This window comes from Numida meleagris, chromosome 2, assembly GCF_002078875.1.
Source record: "Numida meleagris isolate 19003 breed g44 Domestic line chromosome 2, NumMel1.0, whole genome shotgun sequence".
NCBI lineage: Eukaryota > Metazoa > Chordata > Aves > Galliformes > Numididae > Numida > Numida meleagris.
Genome location: NC_034410.1, coordinates 59,693,421 through 59,717,707, shown reverse-complemented (window position 1 = coordinate 59,717,707; position 24,287 = coordinate 59,693,421). Strand labels below are relative to the sequence as shown.

The window sequence follows — 24,287 nt, the reverse complement described above, 5'->3', positions numbered from 1 at the left end:
CCCTTTAAGAAAACTCATGGAATACAGCATATGTGAAAGCCTCAATGCCTTGTCTTGTGAGAATGCAAACCAAAGCCAGTCACACGGATGTACATGTTGGGGAAAAATCACAGCGAAATCAGAAACAGCTGTCTCCATAATTGCTTGTGTTACATGGAGGAAATTGAAATGTATGTATATTTTAAAATGAGAAGAGTTGTTTTCACAACTCTAATCTAAAGTTGTTTGGTGGTTCACAGGATCGTTTTGAAAACTGAATGGGAACCGGGGCATCTCTTTGTCTGCAACCTTATCAGCTGTCTCCTCTGTAAGCTCCTCAATTAGTGAGCTACTGCAGAGAAGTGAGAAAAGGACCATCCGTGGAATGGCATTCCTGATAAAGAGCAGCATTTTGTTGGTCTCCGTAAGTGGAAGATTCTCATGTAGCGTAGCCAGCCTGATATGTCTGAAGATTAAAAAAAAACAAACACTCTCCTAATGCTTTGAGGCTGGTAAATTTTTAGTCTGACAATATTCCTATTGAGTTTGAACAATAGAAAGCTACAGGGCTGAAGGGGACAGAAGACAGAAAACAAGTTGTGGAGTGAGCAGAAGGAAGGGATAGGGACAGAGATCAGAGGTTGAGCAAGAGGAGATGAGCCTTACTGTGCGAGGTGACTAGAAACCAGAAACACTGGATGCAGACCAAACCTGAGATCTTGCGACTGAAATCAAAGCCTCTGAAGACCAGAGGCTGCACTTCAATGTCTGTTGCTTAGTTGAATGCAAGTAGACTTTCATAACCAGGCACTGCATAATGTTGCTTTCCTTGCCATTTCTTCTACTTCTGATGTGAAGTCTTATATGGTTGGAAGTGGATAAATTTGTCAGGGCTTTCACCTTAACTACAGGACGGGTGAAGAGCAACTCTGTCTGAAATCCTGAATTTCCATGCCATGGGCATGCTACACTTTCAGCACATGTACACGGTGAGTTTGGCACCTGCTGAGAAACTTTCAGCCTGCTGCCTCCAAAGAGCATCTGCTATGGAGACCAGGGTAGTCTGAGTTTCACAGGTATGACGAAAGGCACTTGAGACAAACACAGGCCTCCTCTGCCTAATTTTGACCTAGAGCAATGGAGCACAAGAGCTTTTCAAAGAATGACAGAAAGCTCAAAAAAAAAAAAAAAAAGTGGTGGTGGTGGGGGAGAGTTTCAGCCCAAGCAAATCAACTGCTTTCAATAAGATGTGGAAAATAAGTTTATGTTTTTGGGCTGAAGCATTCCTACAAGAGGGCATTGCCTCAATCAAGGTTTACCCCAGCTCTGCAAGATGTCTAGGCTGTCTGGGAGGTGCCTCAAGCCTGACCTTCCCTCCCCAGAAAGGCAAAACACCTCACAGAACTGGGTTTTCATGTGGAGCCTGAGCCGTGGCATGGCACCTAATATTTGAAAAACTAGTACGGGGAAGATGACTTGAAGGAGATGAGCTGAATGAGTGGCTGTAGTCAATAGAGAACTGACTGTTGGTAGTATATAGCTAAGCCAGCTCCATGGCTGACTTTCTTGTGTGTGTTGTATTTCAGTATTGTGTGTGATCCAAGTACCATACGTAATCTCTCCATGGTGACTGCACAGCATTTGTTTCTATTTAAGGAGAGAAAGAGGTTTGGGTTTTCTGCCAGAATTCCCACTCAGGTAATTACGCTTCTGCCTGCAGAATTTCCCCGTAGCTTCAATTGTAGTAGTCGTTCTTCACTCCCACTCCTAAAGAGCACCAGCACAGACCTGCTGATGTTTTTCAGGAGCGTGCCACTGGTTGCTGTGCCAACACAAGGGAAGTGACCCTGCCATGCGTTGCTTCTACTTGATTTGTTCCTAGTGAAGATTGCTGCACCCAGTTACACTGCTCTGCAGCTCTCCTCTCTCTGTGCCTGCCTTCAGCATAACAAGTTGGTCTTGCTACTGATACTGCTAGATGATAGTGAGACAGCCAGCTGGAAGCCAATGAAAAGATGATTAAGAGCCAAGAAAAAAACATATGGAGAGAGCGGGAATTCTCTTCACAGAGTTTTAAGTAAAAGTGTTTGTCTTTGGATCCCACTAGCTGTTTTTTCCCTTCTTTCCATCAGTTTTATGGGTGGCAAGTAGTTACAGTTGATTAACAAATTCTACCCAATCTCTTTAGCTAGAACAAATGTTGTAAACAGGAGAGAACTCTGTCAATATTAAAAATTGGCTGGCCAACCTTTTGATGATAATAAATATTTAATTGCCATTAGGCTAATGTTAACTGCGATACTGCATGTGTTACCAACATTCTATAAATAACAGTTTTGCAAAATATGATGTATTGAATGAAGGATCTTTTGTCTCAAAATTTAGACGATGTGGTGATTTTTCTGAACTTGTGACAGCAGAGCAAATAGAGTCCAGTGCAGACTGGAAAGCACTTCTGCAGATTCTTCATTCTCTTTGAAGTCAAAGAAAATACAGGCCTTGTTCACTCAGTCTTATGCAGAGACTTAACATGGATGATGTCCAACATTAATAAAACATTAATAAGTTAATACTCAGCAAATATAGTGTAGTAAACAAAACCAAGGCAATTGAAACATATTATCAATTCATGGAATTTAGTCTTTCTCTTGACAGAATGTTCACATGCAGATTGTGTTGCTATTGAATACATTTCTTATTCAGATTTACTAAATGAATGTTATGGTGAGAGTGTGGGTTTAAAAAAAAAATCTGTATAGTTCACATCCTCAAGAATCAAGCTGTTTCACATATGTTATTGTTTCAGTTTCCCTAACTGACTAAATTCTATTCAACTAAATAGCACCAAATCCCTGCTTGAATCTCTATTAGGAGTAGGGGGGCTCACAGTCTCTTTTTGGGGCTGCAATTTTCTCATGAACGTGGCAGTTCAAGAAAAGGCTCCTAAGTAGGAAGTGAGAGCTTGGGACAAACTTCGTGTCTTTCTTTTCAGTAAGAGCAAGTTAATTCTGTCAGTTACTGTTCCTAGAAGATTCAGGTACTGTGCTCGTTATTAATTGGGAGTGCTAGTTTTTCTCTTACTGCAGTGTTCAAAAGTGGCTTTTGCATAGTGCTCTTTTGAATAAGAATTCAGGCTGGCCTTCAGTGGCTTTACTTGTAATGTAAATAGAGTGGGTGGGTGGGCACTGGTATCTGACTGTAAGGCTGCCCTGGCTGTCTGAGGGACAGAGCTCCATGGCTTTCACAACCTCTCTGTTGCATCCTGCTTCTACGTCCAGTTCTGTGCAGAATGCAGTTTGCCTGGACCTGGAAGACATAAGAACTTTTTCCTTTTCTGTCCAGCTGGAAAAGCTTCATAACATTGAAAGATGATACTTCTCTGAAATATGTTGTTTACCTGCATCTCTTTTTGTTCTTTTTCCATTCCAAAATAACAACAACTCTTCCTGTTCCTCTTTTAAACTCAGAATGCTACTCATGTCCCCATCTCAAATGCTTTTGCTGTTAGGCCAAATGCACCAGCCTTCTCCATCCTTGCTGAAACTGCTAATGTATCTGTCAGTCTCAGTAAGATCCGTGTTGTCACTCTAATGGGAATGGGTGGATATTCTGGTCTTCTGAAGAAGTATTGTTTGTACCATTGAAGATTTCTTGCAGATGGTATGAAAGAGTCCTGTGCCCTTCATTAGCAGTGGTATTTGATCTTCTGCACTGAGTGTTTTTGTAGTAAATGTCAGTGGCAGAAGGCTGCCTCTCTGTCAGGTGGGATGGGAATAGACCAGAGGGCTTGCTTTGATTTGCTGGGCTGAGCTTGCCTGCTCTTTAGGCTTAATACTTGATGCCAGATTTTTTTGGACTCTTTCCGTCTGATTTGGGGGTGAGAGGCTGAAGAATATAAAGCCTGTGATGCTAATGATGAAGCTTTTCAAGATGCAGTAGAAATTGCCAGGGGTGGTTCTTCCAAGCTTCTGGGTATAGTCCAAATGTGCTTTGCCAAGGGAATACAGGAGCTTGGAATTGCATGCCCTTGTACTGGGTTAAATGAAAGCTCTCTGTCAGAACGGGGGAACTTTTGCATGGTAGGAAGGGTGAGCATAAATCAGCATCTCTTGGCAGTGCCTCTCCATCCCTTGGAACAGGCTGTGTGAGGTGATGTGCTAATGGAGGGGGGAAGTGTGGATGTACGCAGCCCCACCTTGAGCTTCTGCTCATCACTGAGGTAAGACTGCAGTTTGGGGAAATTCACTCCACAGAGGGTGAAGCAGGCCCAAGATCTCAGACCTCATGCACTTGTAATTGTTGGAGCAGGCAGAGAATGTTCCAGTCATCAGCCTTGCCCTGAGAAGTGATGCTAGAGCACCTTTCTGTGGGACAGGATGGCTCCGCTCCTGAAAGATGGCTGTCCAGAGACAGCCCCAGCTGGCTCCAAAGCAACCTCGGGGGAGGGCAGCCTTCCAGCTTGGGTCAGCCGGCAGCCTCACTTGTTCCTGACTGATTCTGGGCTTTGTGGAAGGGCTCAGGAGAATGCTATTGTCTGGAATCTATGTGCCTGGCAGAAATGCACAGAAACTGCCTGACTTCCCTGTAGCTTTCACTTGTTAGAAGTAAGGGAGTTCTGTGAAGTTAATTAGACTCCAGATTTGAACTTTCCTCATGAGCATTTGAAACTGGCATTCTCCTTTCAGCTTATCTGCTGAATGGGAACTGCTGAGTCATGGCCTGAACCTGGATTGAGCACCTGGACAAAAGACCCAGTCAGCTCTGGGAGCACAGGTGAAAGCAATTCTTAGGCCTCATTTAAGGGCTGACTGCCACTGAGGAAGGATCTCTTCCTAGAGATCCCTCCTTGGGATCCTCCTTATTTTCTGGGTTCACACCCAGAATCTTCTGATACTGGTGAGCGATCTCCTTTCCTTCCTTTGTAGCACCTTTCTATTGTGCCAGTCCTTCCACCTCTTTTGTAACGCCTTTTCCATCGTGTTGATCTTTCTGATTGCTACATCTGCATTTAGAGCTGCTACACGTTGGGCTTGGGATGTTCCTGAAATGAGAAATGGAGTATATAATATAGTTGTTTTCTAGGGACTGCCTTGTCAGAATCTGTTTCAGCTCTTTGCTTTATGGATTAAACTTGGAGCATTCACATAGTTAGATTTTATTTCTTTATAAACAATTGTCTGAGGTGAAGTCTGTGCTGTTAATTAGAGCTCCGCTGCTGTTTGCAGAACGCAGGCCATGCTGAGCAAAGCTTTTCAGGCTCAGTTTTCCTGAACTGGAGCAGGCGAAGCACAAAGCGCTGGCCTCATGTTCCCTTGGCAGGCAGCAGTGGGGTGGGGAACTGCTTGTTCCTAGTGGCATTTCTCTTCTGCTAGGAGACGGGCCATGCAATGAGGTGAAGCCATCTCCTTGGACTGCCAAATACAGTTCATCATTACTGTGAGCATCTCATAATAAATATACTTTTTGCACAGTGACCATGCCACTTTAGCAGCTGTTTAGTGCAAAATTGTCAGAGCTTCCAAAGTAACCGTGCCACAGTCTTACTTCTCTGCTCGTTGGCAGCTTCCTTCAGACTCCCAGCCGCCTTTGTACATAACTGGTTCATAGGCATGTATCTGTATTTTAACCTTTTGCAATCTCTCTTTTTCCACCCCTTGCTTCAGCTGGCCCTTTTGTCAGGCGATAGCCCCCTGCTTCTCTCCCTCTTCCTTTCTTCTGAGTGAGAACATTCACTCTTTGTCTGTCATTGCCCAGGGCTGACTCTGTTTCATTTATTGTCTTGGCTTGTTGTGGGACATGGGCTGTAGCTTTCTTTGTTTTCAAACACCTGCACAGATGGAGTGTTGGCCTGCTAAAAGTTTTAGACATTCTTGTAGTGAGGAGTAGTATGTAGGAACAAATTTCTTATATCTGTATTCTAAAAATTAGCTAAATAGTTATCCTTATTTAACCTTGATGTGTGCTCAGTTCCTAAAGTGCTCTGCTGGACATTTATGCAGAGTCATAATGCAAAAGCAGTTCACAAATAGATTGATTCTACTGTTCTCTCTAAATGAGGAATGGTCATAGATTTATGTGGGAGAAGGGAAAGAAGAAAAGGCAGGAGTTAAAATAGTGTGCTTCTACTAAATGCTCTTCCACCTATCTGTGGTGGCTGGGACAACTTTTAGATTGGAGAAATAAAACAAGTCTGTTCATTTTACATGTGGGCAAGCGGTGATATACCAGAGTGCTGTGCATTGTGTAAATGCTGTGTGTAGAAATGCCTTGTTCTCAGGCAGCCTCCATCTCTGGAGTGGAGGCAGCACCTATTTTTAGTGGTGTGCTGCAACATCACACAGGAGAGTACAGGATGATGCCCTTTCCCAGCTCACTTTGTAGATGACTTCTAATTTACTAAGGAAGAGTCAGATGACGAAGCCAGCAAAGCTGTGCTGCAGAGCAGTTGTTTCTTACTGAGGGGCTGTTCAAACCCCATTTGATGGAGATTTAACCAATTCTTGGTCTAGGTGCCATCCCCTGCATATGCATACTCAGCACTGGTGAGGCCGCACCTCGAGTACTGTGTCCAGTTTTGGGCCCCTCACTGCAAGAAAGACACTGAGGCCCTGGAGCGTGTTCAGAGGAGGGCAACAAAGCTGGTGAGGGGTCTGGAGCACAGGCCTTATGAGGAGCGGCTGAGGGAGCTGGGATTGTTCAGTCTGGAGAAGAGGAGGCTCAGGGGAGACCTTATCACTCTCTACCTGAGGGGAGGTTGTGGTGGGCTGAGGGTTGGCTTCTTCTCTCTTGTAACTAGTGACAGGATGAGGGGGAACAGCCTCAAGTTGCCCCAGGGGAGATTTAGGCTGGACATCAGGAAGTACTACTTTTCTGAAAGAGTGGTCAGGCGCTGGAGTGGGCTGCCCAGGGAGGTGGTGGAGTCACCGTCCCTGGAGGTGTTCAAGGAATGTTTAGATGTTGTGTTGAGAGACAGGGTTTAGTGGGGTTGTATTGGTGGTGGGTGGATGGTTGGACTGGATGATCTTGTAGGTCTTTTCCAACCTCGCTGATTCTGAGACTTATTCTGCCTTCCTAAGAAATAAATAACACCAATCCCATGTCTTTCTGACATGAGAGGTCAGTCTGAGGTGAAATCCTAACATGAAATCTCACAATAAATGCTCGTAGTACTTCTGCATGTGTGTGGAGCCTCTGGTCAACGTTGCCACGTTATTGGAGTTTGAGTCAACGTTTCACTTGGGTAATGATAATAGGACTATCACAGTTACTTTTCTGTGACAACTGCATTGCTGATTTCCCTCTGCAGATGCTTTTGGGTTTTGTAAGTATAACTGGTGAAGAGCCATGTGAGTGTGACAGAACAGTCTGTTACTGCAGTAAATGGAAAAAGCAAAATGCAAACATGCTGTCAAAATCTCGCCTCTTGTATTCTAATTGCTCACTTTTAAAACTGATATGGTTGACGTTTAGTGGAGTTATTTTATGCTGTCTCTTTCATGGTGTGCGTGCTTTTTTTTATCCAACCTAGGCTAGACTTACTTTAACATAAAGGTTATTTTGTGCCCAAGAGCCTGCTGTCATTGTGGGTGGTAATGCATGCAGTTCAGTGAGGTAGTTACTAAAGGACATTATTTCAGCAGTCATCAGAGAATAGATGTGCAAAATGTAGGACTGTCTAAATCAGTAAGCGCATGCAAGACCTGCATTTTCCTGATTAGCGTTATAGAGTTATAAAAACACAGCATAATTGCAGGTCATTCTGTTTCGATGATTTTCTTCAAGAAAACTGAAACATTCACATAAAAACATGATTAAAAGTGATGGATTTCAATGCAGCTTAAAGACCTGTGGGGATCCTGTCCGACCTTTATGACTTTATAGAAAGCCTTGCAAGAACGTTTTAAGTTTGTCCTGCTCGTTTATAACAATGCATGGTGATACTGGGAGGAGAACTGATGTTTCATTTTGCATGAGCGAGCAGGGACCCTCAGCTGTAATCATAACATAAATATGAAAAATATATTGATTATAAAAAAGATCTGCTGGTCATGTTACAAGCTCTGGCACTTGAGTTACTGTAAAGGAAGATGGCAAATGGATCTGAAACCTGTTTGGGATTGTGACTTGGTTTGTGTACCTGTCACCGTAGATCTTTAATGCTGTATATGGTTTAACATATGACCAACACAATGGTACCAGTGATGTTTCTCTTCAGAGTAAATTAAGCAAATGTTCAGCTTTTAAATATCCATGATAATTTCTCCTGTTGTTTACAAGCGACTCCCATTGAGGCCATTAAAGAAAAACATATGGCTTATTAATATAATGTCAGCTCTTCAAAGTATTTCATGCTGTGCCTATTCCAGAATGGATGGGTATGTGACATGCACTCTGGAGCACTGAGGAAGAAAAATGTCTTTAGATGTCAAAAAACAGTTCCCAGGTGAGAGCCTCACAGCTAAAAGGAGCAAAAAGTACCCCCTGGCCTTTGATCATCCATTACCTCCCATGTTCTTCTCAGATGTATCAACTTGTATTTAACTTCCTCTGAAAGGAATTTCTAGCTTTTGGTGTCACTTGTCCTCTAATGCAAAGCTTTACAGCATAATTTGCTATTAGCTGTAGGATGTCCACACTGGGTGGTAGGAGCGAGCGCTCTGTCCGTTTCTTTAAAATTAGGGCACTGGAATCAATTCCACAGTGTGGCCTTAGTAGTTTTTCAGAAGAGCTCTGACAGGTGTGATCTGGCAGGTTTTGTTGTGATCTTCTAGAGCAAACAAAACAAAAACAAAACAACAGTGGGGATTTATGCGCTATTTCTATTGGCATGGATGTTCTGGATTCTAAGCTGTTGCTTCATGAGAAGTAAGACCTCTGCTGTTGTATAGCAGGTTCGAACACGCATATCCAGACTTGGTTGCCAGAGGCGCGTATATCATGGCGTGGCCAGTGCAAACTGGATCAGAACAGCTTCAGCTGCAGCCCAACCACAGGACAGCAATTAAGTCAGCAGGTGCCAGCCACCTGCTATCACAGGGCCGAGTGGCACAGGAATGTGGTGTGGGCTGGGCAGAAGGGTGGTGGTCTGGCTTGGAGAGGGCAGTCTGTGGGATGGCTCTGCTTAGCCTTCTGGCCTGGGTGCTCAATAAAGTCAGCTCTGAGTCAGGGTTCAGGTGTTCCATTAATTGAAAGCTTTTTGGGTTGGGAAATCAAAGTGAGTTGACCTTGTGAATCAATATTCCAACTTGCAAGCAGTCACATAACACATAGTACATAGAATGGCACAAAGGTACCAGACTGGCAGTGACCGAGCAGCACTCCGCACAAAGCAGAAGCGGTGTTTTCCAGAAGCACCTCCTCTTCCATAACCCAGCCCAGCTTTCTCGCAAAGCACCTGCAATGTGCCTTTTGTGGGGCTGCTGCTTCAAACCTGGAAGACTTGGCTTCCATAGAGCTTTTGAGTAGTAGTCTGGCAAGTGTCTGCTGCTTCTCCTCTTTTGCCCAGTGAGAATTTATTTATGCACACTCCCAGCACCTCTTCATAACATCACCAGAGAACGAAGTTTCTCCACTGGTTTTGCAAAACAAGCTTCTGTCTTCAGTCCTCTTCTCTGTCTCAAATGTGTTCTGCAAGGACTGTATCTAGAGCTAGGGAAACAATTTGGCTTGTCCTACCTTCAATACATTCATCCTTGAAATAGCCCTGTAGGTAGGGAACTGTTACATCTCTAGTGCCGTTGTGCAACTCATCACATAGGAAATCTGTGACAGAGCTGAGACTCAAACCTGCATTTCTCCAGGGCAAAGCTGGGCTCTGTGCATGGTAGTGGCTTTCCTGTCCTTGCTGCTTGTCAGTCCTTGCTTGCTGTTCTTGCTGAAGGTGCCAGTGGCCATTATGAGGGGAAAAAAGCTCACTTTTTGAAAGCCCTGCTCACAGTCATGCAGTTCAAAGTACATTTTCTTGCTTAGCATATCTCCCTCCTGGCTTTTCAGAGACCATGTTAATACTATTACTTCTCATCAAACATTCATCTGTACATCATTTTTGCCAATTGAAGCATGAGTAGGCTGCACAGTTCTATTCAGCAAACAAGTGTTCCTTTCAGTTGCTGCCTAGACTCTGTGGTCCTGTTGTTAGCAGCTGGCTGTTTGGGTTGTGTTTTTGTTAAGTGGAGATCCTATTTATAGGTGGCAGAACACATGCATGTCCTTGTCTGTGCTACTGCAGATCCTGGTTAATCTCTGCTGTTACAAATGCCTAGCCAAACAGCTAGCATGCTCTGTATTAAAATTAGCGTGGGAGAACCTTAGAGGGCTTTTTCTTCCTCCCCCTCTTTCCATCGCTATCTTGAAGCTTTGGAGCAGACAGATAGCACAGAGACAGGCTGCTTGTCTGAAAGCTGGGGGCAAATATTTCCCTTGCAGCTGGTCTCTTCCGGGTTACGGATCTGTGGCAGTGATGTCTGACACAAAATGTCATTAGTTAGGAAGCATTTTTGTGGCAAAGGATTTGATTTTAAATGAGGTGTTTAATAAGTGTGCATCACTCCCCATGCTTTACCCAGAGGAGGGCAGAGTTAGGCTCTGTTTGCTTCTTGAAAATTAGACAGCGGGCAAGGTATCTGTGGTGACAGGAGGCTGGCAGCTGTCTCATTGCTGCTGAAGGGCCGAGGGAGAAGAAGGTGTTGGTTAACACCCAGCAGAGGAAAACCGATCTGTATCTGCACACTTAGCACTGCTGGTGAGATGGGGAATACGGCTTGGTGCCTTCAGGCTCTTGAGCAGCCTGTGGCACTGCGCTATTTAGAGGTGCTGCTTGCTTGTGTCACTTCTGTCACTGTGCTTAAAATGAAAGCACTGATTCTAGTACAGCACAGAATGAAGTGTTTAATTACAAAACAGAAAGCGAAGGTAAAGAGAAAAATAAATTACTACAGCATAATTCTATATATTAAACAGGTTTTTTTTTTCCCCTAGTTGCTTTAGCAGCTCTGCCATCTTAAGAACTAAGAGAGTTTATGGAAGAGAGTATGAAACCAGGCGGTCCTTTCTGTAGTTGTCTCTTCTAGGGTTCATATAGATCTGGGCTATTTTTCTGTTCTTTTGTTCAGGAAGGAATTCCCCCTGTCTCACACGTCTTCACTGCTCTCTTCCTGACTCATGCTGTTATTTGTTTCATATGTAGGAAGTACCATCTCCCGGTGCTCCGGGCCCTGGGAGCTGCTTTGCTTTTATAGTTGTACCATAACTCTTGTTCAGCACTTTCTAGGCAGCTGGTCCCAGCATTTTCAGGGACTGTTGCAATATTTTAGGAATCCCAGACCAAAGGATGCCTTTGGTGACCATAAATCTTACTGAATGCCAAGTCCCTGGCCTTTTTAAAATCTGTTTCTAGACTGTAAAGATTGTCCTCTGTGCAGCCTGAAACTGGGACGAGTGTGGCTTCTCTGCCACTTGTGCACAAGCATTATCTGCATGGGAAACCAAATGTGAGTGAGTGTGTGGGAGGGATGGAACATGTCTGGGTCTTACACTATCATGGCTAGCGTATAAGCATGGGCCAAACAGCTGAGCATAGCTCTAGACTATGCCAGAAATGCAGCCATGAGGTCGTAGCTGAAGAAGTTGTAACAGGGGCTACACACTTGGCATTTAGAGGACTTTTAATATGTCCTGCACCAATCTTACAGGTTAGCCAGTCAATATTTACTAAACAGGGAATGCTGTGCAGTTGCATCAGCCTATACTGGCAAATCTTTAGAGACTGCATTCTGAATGGACAAACTGTGGAGGCTGAAGGAGTTCCTTGGTGTAGCCTTGAAGTCTCTGCCCTTGATGGAGGCAAGCTCCAAGCCTTCCTTTTGCACAAGTGATAATTTGATTTGTGACTCTAAAATAGCAGGTTACGTCTCTGGTTATTCATCTCTAAGTACATGAGAGAAATTCCTGTTGTGGGAAGGGATCTGCTTTTGTTTGTGAACTGGGTACAAATTAGCTGGATAATTCGTAAATGTGCAAGTGTACTTTGCTTGCCCAACTCAGAATGATTTCATCCGCAAACACTTAGGATGACAAGAGGGGGGAAAAAAAAAGCTGGCAGTGTTTCACTGTGTGCTTTAGAAAATGACTCATTACTACAAGGATTGTCAGGGGTATTTCTCAGGGTACTTTTCTGATCTCCCAGCTGAGCTGTATGTACAGGGCACGTGTAGGTGTGAAGTCTACTCTCCAATGTGTTGTCCAGGAACTGCCTTCCCTTTGGGAAGAATGGCTGTCTTTTCCCACAAGAAGATTCTGCCTCTGTCTACAGCTGCAACATGCTCAGCCCTTGAACAGAATTTGCATTTTGGTATTATTGTGCCGAACAGGTAGGAGCTGAAATGTAACAGACATGAGCTTTTTAAGGATCTTTCTAGGGAAGAAGCATTTCCAAACTGTTACCCAAATCTTACATAAATCAGTGCCTGGATGAAAGGCTGCTGTCTTCAGCCAAAGGATATTGCTGAGTAATGTGCCTTAATAGAGAGAAGGAGAAAGATGTTCTGTCTGGCTGTCCTGTTGGTGAGAACAGTACTGCAAACTGCTCAGTTAGAAAGCACATGGGCATTTTGGGAATACCTGGTGAGCTAACAATGCTCTGGTGAGAGGACAAAGGAAAGCAGTGCACTGCAGAGAATGGTGTCCAGAGAAATCCAATTATTATCCAGCCTTAGAGTTTGGCTGTTACAAACAGGACCTGAAGACAGGAAACAAGCTGTTAGAGCTGTAGAATCACTTTTTTCTGTGTTTAAAGTGTTGTTCTTTCTGACATGTGTCACGCAAGTGTCTAGTAACAAAGTGATGGTTCACATTGTTTTACATTCATAGGTATGTCTTTATTTAATGCCACATGTCTGGAGGAAAAAAAAAAAGATGCTACTCTGTATTGTGCAGAATATAGAACAACCTGGTTTATCTGTCCTTTTCTTCTCAACCTGTCTTTTTGTCATATAGTTCACTGCTGTTGGGAGTTTGGAAATAGGTTCAATATGTGCCTGTACTAGGAGAATTGTGTAAGCTTTTAACTGTCTTGGTCACTGATTTATGATCGGTGTAAATAGGTATGTACTTCTGTAGATATTGTATAATGTCAGGCTGTGTTACCTCAGCATTACCTATGAAGATCACATTCATACACCTGGGATATGATCAGCACTGACCAGAAGGATGTTGCTCGCAAAGGGTGCAGAACAACAACAAAGCTCTGGTGCTTTCTGCAGGGCTCCATGCCAGCATGTTCCAGATGATGGGGAAGAGCTGAGCAGATACTTTACATCTCTCTGTAAATCCTCCCTGTTCTGTCAGAAAGGCACCTCATTTAAATCAAAACATAAATAAAAGGGATGCAGTTAAATTGTGCCGTTCACAAGGAAGGTTCAAAGACTGACTCTGGCTGCCTGTCTGGTTGTGCTAGATTTTCAAGGCTGTGAAGCATATACATGTCTGGAAAAGTGGTGCAAGAACTTCTGAAGGTCTGAGATGATTTCTGAAGGATACTGGAAATGTAAGTAAGAGAGGCAAGATGTTTGTTGTAGGAGCTTATATCTACTATGCAGGAGTCCTCAGCTGTTAGAAAATGCTGAGGCTTGTAAAGCGTAAAAAGTTGACAGTTATGTGGTTGGACTTTTTCCTATCTTTAGATCTTGAAGATCAAATAATACTGTAGGGTCTCTGGCATTCAGTGCCAAGATAGCTCTGCCTTCTCTGTATCAGAACCAGAATCTGTGGGACCTGGCTTTGGTTAGTGTTGAGGTTTAACCCAGCAGGCAGCAAAGTACTGCACAGCCACTGGGGTGGGGGAGAAAATTGGAAGAAAAAAAAAAAAACCTAACCACCCAACAAAATAGAATTTGTGGGTTGGAATCAAAGCTATTTACTAAGACAGAAGAAGAGGATAGAAAAGTAAATTACAAAATGAGTGGTGCACAATGGCTTACCACTGATGCCCAGTTGGTCCCCAAGCAGTGGCTGCTCCCCACCTCTCCTGCCAACTCTCCCCAGTTTTATAGTTTTTTTTTTTTTTTCACGTACTGTCATATGGTATGGAATGTGCCCTTTGGGCACTTTGGGTCAGCTGATCCGATTCTGTCTTCTCCCAGCTCCTTGTGCCCCCCAAGCCCCTCGCTGGCAGAGCAGTATGAGAAGCTGAAGCATCCTTGGCTCTGTGCGGCCACTGCCCAGCAACAACTGAAACATCCGTGTGCTATCAATGTTAGTTTTTCTCAAAAGCAAAATATAGCATTATACTAGACACTATAAAGGAAAAAATCAACTCTATCGCAGCTGAAACCAGGACAGTTAATGTAAGGAAATCTATTGGTTGCTAATATATTATCTCCTCTCCAGCCCACTCAAAGTCCTGGTGGAGTTGCTCCTGCTAGGAGTTGACAAGCTGCTTTCACTTGCTTTGTTGTAATGTTGTACCACTGTCCTTTTTAATTTCACCCATCTGAGTGTAAGTATAGTTTTTCTCCAAAAAAACTTCAGCAGGTTTTTTAGGCTTCCCAGTTCTTTCAGAGATCTCTTAGTTGCCTGAGTGCAACTTACCTTAGAGCCACAAGGAAGTGGGCCTGCTCTCTATTCACAGTTATTTGTGGACAAATGGTAGGGAAGCACAGGTTCTGCTAAGGTTTTCAGAGCCAATCTCTTCTGGAAGCATAAAAAAATACTAAGACCTGGAGTATGAAATACAACATCTGGATGTTTTTCCTTGTTTTAGTTTTCTTACCACTGTTGAGTGCTCTTTAGAATTAGAGATGGCTGGCAAATGCCAAGATGAATGGCTTATCTTCTTGCCCAAATTGGTTTGTCTGTAAGCAGCCTTTGGTTCTGTGCTATGGGAGGAAGGGCCCCTTTACTCTGGTAGGCATGCAGGCAGCACTTAGCAGAAAGCACAGAGAGTAAATCAGAGGTGGGGAATGACAGGGTATAGATGTGCTTAAGCTAAATCAAACTGTGGTTTATAAGATGTATGTACGAAAATTCTCACAAATGCACTTTCTTTGGGAAGGCCTTGAAAATAGGAGATCAGTTGGATGCAAAGTAATTAAGAAGTGTGGAAAATGAGGGTTGCATGTTTAGTGCTACAAGCATGGAATGATCTGAAATCTCCTGCCTTACAGCAGGCGGAGCGGGAGGAGGAGCAGGCCCGCCGCTCCCTGACGGGAGGGGAAGGCGGGAGCCGAGAGGCGGTGGCGGGGCGCGGCCGCCAGGGGGCGCGGTGCTGCCGCTGCGCCGCTGCCTGGGGCCCGCCCGAGCGCGGCGCTGAGGGGCTGAGCGCGGCTGCGGAGTTCCACGCTTTTCGCTTTTTTTCCCCCTGTCTTTCCTTTCTAACTTAAAAAGTCTGCAATGAGAAGGATGCCAGGACCCCCTGAGTAGCCCGCTGTGTGTAATTACACCTACTGTTAGAAAGGTTTTTCCCCTGATCATTAACTAAATCCTCTTTACTACAAATCATGCTAATGGTACTATGTGAATAAAGAAACTTGCAAAGTCTTTATTTGCTTCAAAAAGCCACCAAAAAACCCTTCTATTTCTTGGGGACATCTCTCCTCACTTCTGACTAAACAAACAATTGTTTTAACCTTCCCTTCTTATTCATGTTTTCTAAACCCTTTCAGCCTCTCTGCCCCTTTTTGTATTCCATCTAATTCATCTTCGTGTTTCATAGTTTGCTGCACCAAAGTGGATACAAGTATCACACAGTTGCCACCATGACACCTAATGATTATATCTCCTCTGAATGCCTGCAGCACACGCTTATGAAATCATTGGGAGCTTTGCTACATTTATTATAGCTTAGTTCTTTCAGGCTGGCATCCTTACAGCAACATCTTAAATTGGAGGAAGAAATAGCAGCGCTTTTATCCCTAGATGAAACCTCTTCCTCAATCACCTTATTTCAAGTAACTATCCTAATAAAATTAAAGTGAATCTGTATCCCTCAATGTGTTGCTTAGGGCTTGAGCAGGGCTTTCACTGTGCAGTTAGTCTCTAGTATTTAAAAAAAAAAAAAAAGGAATCTAGATACATGCATTTTTTTTCCTTCTACACTGGTAATTTTCAGAAAGATTTCTCATAGCAAAGCCTGCAACAATGTGTACATTTCATATGACACTTGCATGCTTTGAGTGGCAGAAAGCTCTTTTGGTGGCAGTCAGCACATTTCTTCTTGGTGTGCCAGCCTCGAAGGTCTGCCTTGCTTTGCTGAGGGGCAGTGATTGGGTTGAAACTGGAATTCAGTATGGTCTGACAAGGCATTGCTTCTGCTCTTTTATGGACCAAGCAACCAGTCTGCAAATGTGTTGATGTGCCAGTGGTGGGAAGGGGAAGCCGACAGCTATAGAATCATAGAATCACCAAGGTTTGAAAAGACCTCTAAGATCATCCAGTCCAACCATCCACATATCACCAATATCTCCCACTAAACCATGTCCCTCAGTACAACATCTAAACATTTCTTGAACACCTCCAGGGCTGGTGACTCCACCACCTCCCTGGGCAGCCCATTCCAGCCCCTGACCACTCTCTCAGAGAAGTGTTTCCTGAACCTCCCCTGGCGCAACTTGAGGCCATTCCCTCTGGTACTGTTGCTTGCTATGAATGATAACCCATTGCTTCTCACTTCCTCCTGCTCCTAGCTCCCAAGTTGAGTTAGAAGTTTCACACGACAATTGAAAATGGACTTTTATGAGCTGCCATCACAGTGTGTAATTGGTATGTTTTCTTCTCAGTCCTATGGTTGTGTGAACGTTACAGCAGACACGATACAAAATTGACATGCCCAATTGATCCTGCTGTGTCTCCACATGCACTTAAGAGATCACACAGGAACAAGCAATTCTGTTGTAATTGTGCTTCAGTTATGGGTCTTATGCTGGCATTTTAGGCTGTTCTTGCCATGTCTGCTGTTCTTGCTGTTCTGGTCTGTAGGGCGGGACTGCAGAGCGGGAGCTGTGAGCCTGAACTAAGTCTTACCCTAGAGGGTCCAGGCAGCGTCTGATTGTCTTTGACTGTCTAACTGAAGAGTACCCTTCAGGCTGCTGTTCATGTGCTGATCTTAGCTACTTTTATTCTCGAAGATAGATTTGATATATCTATATGCATCTTAGTGTTTTGTTTAGCTTGTCTTCTTGCCACATATTAAGCCCTGTGTTGACATTTTTAGCATCCTAGCCATTTCGGTAGTTATTTCTTTTTCTTGTTGGCATATTGCTGTGCAACCCACCAGGCACAACATTTAATCTTCAATTTTATATGCAGCTTTTTTAGTTTTAGTTTAGTGATGTATCTGCCTGTTACATTCTTGTTGCATAACGTCCTTTACCTTGTGCTTCATTCTGAGTTTTTGTAACTTATTTAAGCAAATACAATTGCTGCAACGGGGAAATGACTTGTTACTACTTTTGTGTTTTGTTCTGATACTGTTTTCTGGGACAGTCTCTGCGGTAGCTGGACTTTTGTACTTAATCCAGAAGAAAAAGGATAGAACTTGCTATGTAAAGGTGCTGCTTTAGATAAATAATACTGCTCAGGGGAAGAATGGGAAAGAAAGCAGTCTACACAATTGCTGTAAATGTTCGTGTATTTTGTCGTGGCTGTTATCTTTTTTTTTTTATTTTTGTACTCCGCTGTTTTTTCCTATGCTCTGGAGTCATCTTATGACCACATCTGAGGGAGAGTTTGGGGGGTCCAAGGGAAGCAAGATGATGAAGGCGAAGGAAGTGTTTCTGATCTTTGCCTTTTTCATACTTTGCCATACTCCTATGGACTCTTTCAAGTTTCTGCTGTACCCTCACTGTTTATCTAGGTCACGCCCATTTGTCTGGCAGATGTGGACAACTTCCAGGGTCTGAAGTGACAGGACAAGAGGCAGTGACTTTAAACTGAGAGAGGATAGATTTAGACTGGATATAAGGGATACATTTTTCATGGTGAGTTGTGAGGCACTGGAACAGGTTGCCTAGAGAAGCTGTGGATGCCCCATCATTGGAAGTGTTTGAAGTCAGGTTGGGTACTGAGCTTCGGCAAACCTGATTGTTGTTAATGTGATACAAGAAGCCCTGCTAACTGCAGGTTATGAATGTGAAAGTTACACAAAGACTAGATCATCTGTACGGAAGAGTTGTAGAAGAGCAGAGAGAGTCTCAAATATCAAACTAGCATCCTAGCCACTCATTTTTCTTTAATCTCATCAGTAATGTTTTTATAATAGGTGTGAGCAGCCCTGAATGTTTTCCTTTTAAAAAGCAGAATTTTTCAAATTCTCTGAGAAGGACCTCATGGCTATCACACTAAATATTTCTTAAACTGCTTTGGTTTTGCAGGCTTTCAGTACCTTAATCTGATATGACATAATAAATTTGTCAGAACTCTGAATGATTTCTTAGTTTATAACTTTGAATGTATTAGCATAAGCTTGTATTTTCCAGTTAGAAATGGTTTTTTCTTTTGAACCTTGTCCTCCATTTCTGAAATGCCATCAGGTACTCTAGTTGCTCATTGTATACTTAACGCTGTTACACTCCGACTTGTGATGTGACTACCTACAGATAACTCAAGATGCACATCTTTCAACAGCCTTAGTTATATGGTCTCTTGGCATTCTGCCCCTAAAGGTGAGCCCTGAGATAATCTCATCATCTATTAAATTCATGTTTCAGTTTTAGTTTTGATAGGCTTCAATTCTCCAGGCAATGCTGTTGAATATACTGAACTTTCTTCTGTAGTGAATAAGATTACCAATTGATGACACTTTGAAAGTAAAAGAATAGTCATAATTGTCCCTCCTGACATGTTCTTATTTTTCTCCTTTTGCAGAGTTTTTGTAGAGAAATGTTATGTGTTTGTTACAATTTCGTTGTTCTGACAGAAGCTTTAAATACAGTAGAGAACTATTTACCTTCTGGAATGGCTTTGCTATGTCTCTACTTCTTTTTTAATATTATCACTATACAGGAACACAGATATCACAGAGGGTAACAACAGTTCGTTGTTAGTTTTGAGCATTTGTGAAGAAAATTTCAAATTTCCTTCTAAAACTCCAACTTTTCAGTTTCTATTAGCTCTCCAAAACATGAAAAAAAAACCCAAACATAAAAGAACTTGTTCCAAGTCATGAAAATCTATAATCCACATTGGGCATGAGACCTTGAACAGCCATTAAGCCAAATAACTATAGAAAATATGAGGATGAAATTTATCTCACTTGACCTCTGAAATGAGATTGGAGGATTACACAAATGTTAAGATGGAAGGGAATTCTCAATCTTGTAGTCCAATCCGCACTCAAAGTGGGGCCAGTTCCAACAGGTTGTCCAGGACCATGCCTGATTTATTTTGGATATCTCTAGAGATGAAGACTCCACTACTTCTCTGAGCAACCTGTCCCAGATTTTGACTACTCTCAGTATATGCAAATAGATATTTTTCTTAAAGAAAAATGTTTTCTTGTGTTCAGATGCAACCTTCTGTTTTTCAGTTTGTGCCCACTGCCCTGTCCGTTGGCACTGCTGAGAGGAGCCTGGCTCCCTCTTCATTCTTTCAGATCATGTATTTATAGATATTGGCAACATAGCTGCTGGACCATCTCTTTTCCAGAGTGGACATTCCCCACTCTCTCAGCATCTCTCAGTGAGAGGCTATATCCAGTCTTGTTATCATTTTTGTGGCCCTATACTGGCCTCATACTTGAAAATCTGTATCTTTCTTGTACTGGGAATCCAGGAGCTGGATAAAATATTTTAGATACAGCCTCACCAGTGATGCATAGAAAACAAGGATCACTTCTCCCAGCCTAATGATAGTCCCTTACACAATTCTGTATTTCAAAAAGGTGGTGAAATGTGGAAACATAATTTTGTAATATTGCACCGAAGTTAGCATTTGAAGGGCAGTGCTGCTTAGTGAATGAGAGACTGGAAGATGTGTATTGAAGACAAATTGACTATGTTTATTTCTACATTAATTACCAATTTTGAGATAAAACTGCTGGGATTGCTGTGATGGTGAATGATTGTACTATAGGTGTATGTACTCAGCTTATGAATCTTGCACCTACATACGGACATTGCGTTAAGTATACTGTGTTTTGATTTTTTTTTTTCTTTTTAAAAGCAGTGTCTAATTAGAAGATGTAATTACTTTGCTTCTACTGAAAGCAGTCAGGCTTCCAAAGTATTGCTTTTTTTTTTCCTCAATAATTATTACAATGTTTCCTGGCATTCATCAACACTTCTCAATTACTAGGAAGAATGTGATTAGTCATTCACTTCCTTATGCTTCCTACCAGACATACAGAGATCATTGCAGGCAAGTTGAAATAAGCCTTTTCAAATTTTCAAAACGTGCTGCAACGAGTGGAAATTTGGGGGAAGCACCAGTTTAAATAGTCTATCAACAGATTGCTGTACAAAAAGCAACTTAGTGTCTGACTGTAGCTGAGAATCTGATGACTAACAGTGGGTGAGTTATCTCTGAAGAAGGATTTCTGTCACTGAAGTAAATAAAAATCTGTTGAAGTGGCTCATGGAGTTCGAGTCCAGCCCGAATACATCTCAAAGCAACTTGAGGAAACAGTTTGAGTGTCAAAAGCCCCGAATTCTGAGCCAGGCCTCAAGAGCTGACAGTCCTGTGTTTGCATTGGGATTTATTTGAGTTTGCTGGATTCAGTCAGAATTCATATACGTAAAAGTTCATTCAGGCCAAAAAGAATTGGTAAACCAAATAGACAAGTGCAAAATGCAAAGATGAGAATTTTCATCTTTAATCTCCAAATATGGAACATCTGTATGTCTTGCATAAACTGAACTTGTGCCAGGCTTTCAGAAATAGTTACCGTCTTATTTCCCTGCGCTATACCTATTTGCTCAGTTTTTAAAATGAGAGCTTAGCCCTTAACTGCAGCCTACTGGGACAGAAAATACCTTCTCAAACAATTTGTCAGCAAAAGCTTAAATCCACCCTACTTTACAAACTTGTATCACCCCGGAATGAAAGCACTGCCAGCAGTCAAAGAGCAGCAGCCAAATGTGTTTAATGTGCTGCCCTGTGAGGAGGGCAGGGAGCATTATGGGCAAGAAATTTGTGGATGTGCGTGGTTTGATTTCTTCTGAAAGAATGAGGTGATCCTTTTGTGACCTCATAGGAAAGTAATGTTTTTCTATTCATCCTCTTCATCTTTTTCTAGAGACAAGTTCTAAATAGCATAGTGCAGTATCATAAATGGACATTCAAGATCCACATCTGTGGCTATGGGATATAACACCTCATTTAATAAAAAAAGCCTTACATAGCCATTTAAACAAAATTATTATTACTGATAGTTTTGACACTAGTTGTAATATGCCAATCAACTACCATGTTTCATCCTAGGTTCTGTGCTATAGGAAATGCATGCTAAAATGCACATGCATTTGGCTCAGCAGAGGCTTCCAACTGAAATAAGTCACAGGATTTCATTTAAGTTGGATGTGTATTCTTTTCCCCCCTCTCTTCCCTCTCTTCTGAAATTCTGGAAACCTGGTTGCTGGTTTGGCACATCAACAAAGTGAAGTCTCTTTACTGTTTCTATTTTTTCAACACTTTATTTTGAGCTGCTGCTACTTTAAATGAAGGGGTATTTTTTCTGAATGCTTCCTGAAGACCTGTTTTCTCCCAGTTGAACATGAGTTGACATTAACTTGCAGACCAACAATAGCTTTTCTGTTTGTTTGTTTGACTAGCTCCTTCTTACTAGTGTTTAATTATATGATGTCATTAGGTGTTGGAGGTAAAATCTGCCATTGTAGTGGAAGTGGAAACAATCAGAGGAGAGAATGTCTGTTCTCGCCTGGTAACTGACTGACTGCGGAAGTACTTGAGTCTGCTTCAGGCTATGGGGCTTCGACCCAGCTTGTTGAAGGCATTTGGCCAAAGACAGTCTCACGCTTGCACTGTGAAGGATGGCCATGGAGGCTTGGCACAACAATAGCAGGGCATACAGGTTCCTTGTTTAGTCCTGTTGTAGATGAAGCATGTTATTTTCCTTAGCCAGCTTCCTTTAGAGTTAAGTCTTCTGCCTTTATATACCTGACAATAAAGGAAGTTAAGTGTTTTACATGCTGCAAGAGTCCTAGAAGTAGATCCAAGTGAATTTCCATATGGAGGAATTCTGAGGAAGTGGGTCCCGTGGGCCAGGAGGGGGAGATAGTAATTGCCGTGTTGGCCACGATTCCTGTCCATGAAGGAATGGCTGTCGCTGGAGGGTTGCCTATCGGACAGAGTGAACTTGTAATCTGTTTGTAGTGGCAAAAGTAAAATAAACTGTGGCGAATTCCATGTTTGGCTTATTGCAGTACCTCAGTCTGAGATAATTATAGAGTTTGAGAAGAAGGACAGGAATGAAAACCTTCCTCAGAAAACCTAATTCAAAAGAAAGCAGAGTAATTCAGTACCATTTCTTCTGTCTGGTACTTCAGCTGCTGAAAGCACCACACCCTTATTCACCCAGCGTGCTACGAGGAAGGTCCTATCATAGCAATCACATTAAAGAGTTACTGGTTATAGTTCTGTGTTAGGTACAGTCTGGGGGTAATAAACGCTACTGAGATAATCCAGCATTGCTTATTTTCAGATCACTCTGGTATTGATGCATTCCCTTGCATGTTCTCTGCTTGTGACCTATTTTTGATGAGTTTCACATCTGCTTTAGCAGCTCTTTGACAACCAGAAAACAGAGCTGTTTACTGAGTTCACAGCTGCTGCTAATATTGATGCAACTAGCCAGAAATGACTGTTTTCTTGGTTAGCTCATCCTGTTGAATGAACCTCTCCACAGGGTTTGTTGCAAGTTTGTTTCAATTGGAATGCTCTCAAAAGTCCCCACATCTGTGAAATTCTCCTACTTCAGCCTTCCTAGAAACCCAGAAACGTATACACCCCTGCTAATTCCAGTAATTTTCTTGTATTTCCCATGGCTTGACTACATTGGCTTTTCACAGATAGTGAAAGCATGACAGCCTGTTATAAATGGGACAAAATTTGTTGTGTTGTTAGTGAACACTAATGCTGCTGACAGCTTCACACTTAACAAAGTCTTTAAGGAAATGGGACTCCCGATCCAGCTTAAGGACACCATTACTTAATGTTTTATATTGGAGTGTTTTTTTATGGTAACCAAAGTACCTTATTTTTCATACTGTATTTGTATGAAGATAAGAGTTAAACTGGTGGGAATGAAAAATAGTGCTTCAGTGATGTGTTTCTTTGCCTCACCTTTGGTGCACTCAGTGACTGGTTTGTTCACAGTGCATAATTTCTCAGTGAAATAGGCTACATTCTTTCAGGCTGAATGCCTAGCTGTGCTGAGTGATTTGAGTGTTTATGGACACTTTGATGCTCTTGCACTTACTCCTCTATGGATTAGTTACTCATGGAACACTTGTTCCTACTAATCAAAGATATTTTTGGACCTCTGGGGTTTAGGTGGAAGAAGTTGCGGCTGTGTGAAGTCTGAACACAGGTTTTTGTTTTGCCTTTAGGCATTGATTAATAGCCTAGTAATGCAGGGTGTCTGTGCACACTACTGGAAGCAGAGAGAGGTTCCAGGCTTCACAAAGCCTCGAGCTTGAGAGCAAGTTACTTCAGTTCCAGCTCTGAGGGCTCATGTCTGGAGGCTGTCTTTCCTGATGTTGAGATACTGTTTGGAGGTGTCAGTGTTAAGTGCACATGCTTTTTATAATTGTAGTTCTAGAAGCTCTCCTTGGATCTCAAAGAGCATTTAAGCTTTTCAGTATCCTTGTGGGATAACTGTTGCAGGCTACACATAACATGAATTACAGATGTGGAAACAAAGGCACAAAGGGTATAAAAGATAATCCTTCTGGTGTGTAAGAGACAAAATTGGGTGAAAAGCTTTTTGATTCCTAATTCTGCCCTACTCTTCCAGCAAGTTTCATGTTTCATTCAGTTTGGGAACTTCTCGTGTCGAAGTACCTCACAAGTAGCTTTCATTTCTTAATGGCTTTGAACTTTTTTTTTCAGTCCACTTCCAGCGATTGATGAAACTTATCTTGAATTTGCTTCAGTCCACTTTAAAGCTTGTGGTGGTGACTGCTGAAATACTTTGTAATCCCTACCTGCTTATTCTTAGATTATGATGGAAAATGTGCTGACCAGCCTTTGCTTTCGTTTTGTCAACTACAACCAAAAGGAGATACTGGAATACTTGTTCAAGCTGTTCTAAGGTAGACTAAAACATTTAATTGCTAATATGCTTTTCAGTTCACCTT

General features: G+C 42.5%; 1 long non-coding RNA gene across 18 annotated transcripts in view; it reads left to right on the top strand.

Annotated features, from left to right (window-relative positions):
* Positions 1–24,287, top strand: part of LOC110394168 — a 120,837-nt gene that overhangs the window by 11,322 nt on the left and 85,228 nt on the right. For 10 of the 18 annotated variants that reach the window (XR_002435408.1, XR_002435405.1, XR_002435417.1 and 7 more), the window contains 2 exons: positions 240–403; positions 24,040–24,242. The exons of 4 other annotated variants lie outside the window; for them this stretch is intronic. This is a non-coding gene — a long non-coding RNA (uncharacterized LOC110394168). Of the gene's footprint in view, positions 1–239; positions 404–4,469; positions 4,876–24,039; positions 24,243–24,287 lie in introns of those variants that run through there. 4 more of the 18 variants (XR_002435409.1, XR_002435406.1, XR_002435419.1 and 1 more) reach the window with 4 other exon arrangements.